The 542-nt window shown below is 26.8% G+C and overlaps 1 protein-coding gene across 2 annotated transcripts in view; it reads left to right on the top strand.

Moving 5' to 3' along the window:
* Positions 1–542, top strand: part of CLEC4D (C-type lectin domain family 4, member D) — an 11,914-nt gene that overhangs the window by 4,499 nt on the left and 6,873 nt on the right. The gene's annotated exons all lie outside the window — the stretch shown is intronic.

Below are 542 nucleotides of genomic sequence, written 5' to 3'. Positions count from 1 at the left end.
AAAAAAAAAAAAAAAAAAAAAAAAAAAAAATTAACATTAAAGTTTTATTTTATCTCATCACCCTACCATGGCAAACTGTAATCACAGCGTGATCCTATTGAATTACCTAAAAATATTGTTACGTTTTTAGGTAACGTTATTTCTTGGAGATTTTTTGCATCAGTATATACTGATTACATGCTTATTTAATTACTGTATAGAATATCATTGTGTGAAGTGACCATAATTTAGAATTTCCACTATTGATAATACACATGTGAATATTAGATTACAGTACGTTTTTTCTATTTTGAAAAGTACCACAATGAATATCTTTTAACATTAAACAAGCTCAATTATTTCTATAGAATAGATACCTATAATTGAAATTATTGTGGCAAATGTAATGCATTTAAAAATGGATAAATGTTACTAAATTGATCCTTTTAAAAGGCATTCCTAATTTTACAGTCGAGGCAGCAGGATTTATTTTCTCACCAAGAGCACTTATTTCCCTTTAGCCTTGCCAACACTGCATGTATTTAATTTACTTAAAAAATCTG

Source organism: Colobus angolensis, unplaced genomic scaffold (genome assembly GCF_000951035.1).
Source record: "Colobus angolensis palliatus isolate OR3802 unplaced genomic scaffold, Cang.pa_1.0 Scaffold11, whole genome shotgun sequence".
Lineage (NCBI taxonomy): Eukaryota > Metazoa > Chordata > Mammalia > Primates > Cercopithecidae > Colobus > Colobus angolensis.
The sequence above is the reverse complement of the archived record's forward strand: the minus strand, read 5'-3'. Positions and strand labels throughout refer to the sequence as shown.